The sequence below is a fragment of the Egretta garzetta genome, unplaced genomic scaffold, assembly GCF_000687185.1.
Source record: "Egretta garzetta isolate BGI_Z169 unplaced genomic scaffold, ASM68718v1 scaffold7, whole genome shotgun sequence".
Lineage (NCBI taxonomy): Eukaryota > Metazoa > Chordata > Aves > Pelecaniformes > Ardeidae > Egretta > Egretta garzetta.
The window spans coordinates 1,523,049-1,525,074 of NW_009260350.1; the positions used below are offsets into that span (position 1 = coordinate 1,523,049).

General features: G+C 57.7%; 1 protein-coding gene across 1 annotated transcript in view; it reads right to left on the reverse strand.

Moving 5' to 3' along the window:
- Nucleotides 1-2,026, reverse strand: part of RBM19 (RNA binding motif protein 19) — a 72,720-nt gene that overhangs the window by 990 nt on the left and 69,704 nt on the right. The window lies entirely within an intron of this gene.

Genomic DNA, 2,026 nt, shown 5'->3' on the forward strand with positions numbered 1-2,026 from the left:
GCTGGAAGGCGCCGTCCCCGTCCCATGTGTCCTGCGGTGGGGTGGGATGGCGAGCTGCAACCCCCCCGGGGCGAGCCCACTGCAGCCCCGCATCGCTGCTGCTGGCACCCGCTTAAAACTGCTCCTGGGACCGCCTGGCCTCCTCTTTCCCCAGGCCTTCTTAGCCCAGGCTGACGCACCGGGCTGTGTTCGGCCGAAAATGGAATTCAAACAGCACCTGCCTGCAGTCTGCCTGTTCCTGCCTCCCCATCAGGTGTTACAGAGTCCTTGGAGCCACCAGCACCACCGCACGGGTTGTCTCTGCCTGGCTGGGCTCTATCAAAATAACCTGGGTTAATTTAGACGCCGGTGGGATGCTCCCAGCTCCGGGGGGTGGCAGGGGCAGCCGAGGGGGTGGCCGGCTGGAGCGGGGGTCCCACTTCGGGCTGAGCCGGCGGTGGCAGCTTGTGCCATGCACCCACCCGGAGCCTGGAGGAGAAAAGAAACTAAAAGGTTTTTCTGCTTCATCAGCTTAGAAATCAAACCACAAAATGCAAAATTAAAGCTTTACCCGAAGCGCCACAAGAGAGCTTGGTCCCGGCCGTACATTACGTCTCCGGCACGGGGCTCAGGCAGGGCTCAGCTTTGCCGAGGCTTGGCGGGAGGGATGAGGCTGAGGTTAAGCCTGGGCTTTGCTGCCGGGTTTCTCAGAGCAGGGTGGTCCCTGCAAAGGCAGGGTACGGCCCCACAGGGATGGCTGCCTGGAGCCCTAAGCATGGCCGGGATGGAGATCTCTCAGGATGCTCTGGGTGAAGCCTTATTCTGCATTTTGTGGTCTGATTTCTAAGCTGATGAAGCAGAAAACCTTTGGATTGACCAGAGGTCAGCACCCAAGCACTTCCCCAGCCCCAGTGGCAGCAGCACATGGGCTACGCTTAACTCTGGAAAGATTTTAGGTCACCGAATGTGGGAGAGGCAGGAGCACGACTTCCTCTCCATCTCCTGTGGCTTATAAAGCTGTCCTCATTACACCTGCTAAATCCCACCGCCCGTTTTGGGCTGGGAGGGAGGGTTTAAGCTGTAGGGAAGGGATGGAGGGATGCGGGGGCATTGAGAGCACCCGTCATATCCCAAGGAAAAACAGTCTGCACACCCCAAACCCACCTTCCAACGCACTTAAATAAGCCAAGTCACAAGGGGGGAAGAAGGTTTTTTTTTTCCATGCCACCCAGTGTGCTAAATTTTTTGAGCGTCCTCAATCCAGCGGCACGGGGAGGGGAGAGGTGGTGAGGGGGAGCAGCAGGGCAGGAGGAAAAATCGCCTTTGGCCAGAGTTGCTGCGGTTTATTTCGAATCCGTCGTGATTCCTTGCTGTAGGACAGCAGGACTGTAATATCGGGTAACTCAGCCAAGCGGCAGCACGGTGCTCTCCAGCCATTGCGCTGCCCTATATAAGGGAGCTAAGGGGACTGTAAAAGTGGCTGTAGGTTTCTCCTCAATTTAAAAAGTCATTTAGCAGCTGCAAAACACTGCCTGGCAACAGCCGGCCCTCGGAGGGGCATCCTTCCTCCAGCTACTCATCGGCTGCGTTTTGAGCTTCTATTCTGCCTATTTAAATAGCCCGAACCACAGAGTGGGATCTGCAGAGCTGCTTTTCCATTTTTTTAGTCACCTTAACTTTATCTCTTGTCATCTTAAGATGCTGCTGGAGGAACATTTGTTGGGAAGCAGCAGCTGATGGGCAGTGGGGAAGGACTCTGTGACCCCCTCCCCCAGCTCCCATTGCTGCTGCTCCGCCTGGTGTCCCGCACTTGGGAGCCGTTTCCCACGAGCAGGGGGTGCCCGTGGGGCTGCGCCTCCTCCCCGCCGGAGCCTGCTGCAGCTCCTACCACCGCTGCCTCGCTCGCTCTCGCAGGAGAGAATCAAACAGCGGGCAAAGCAAAATCTGATTTCCAGTTGAGTGAAAATGAAGAAAACCTGGTTCCCCCCCGCCCCATCCCCTCTCCTGACACAGGCTGCAGCCACCCCCCCCGCTCTCCTCCTCCCCC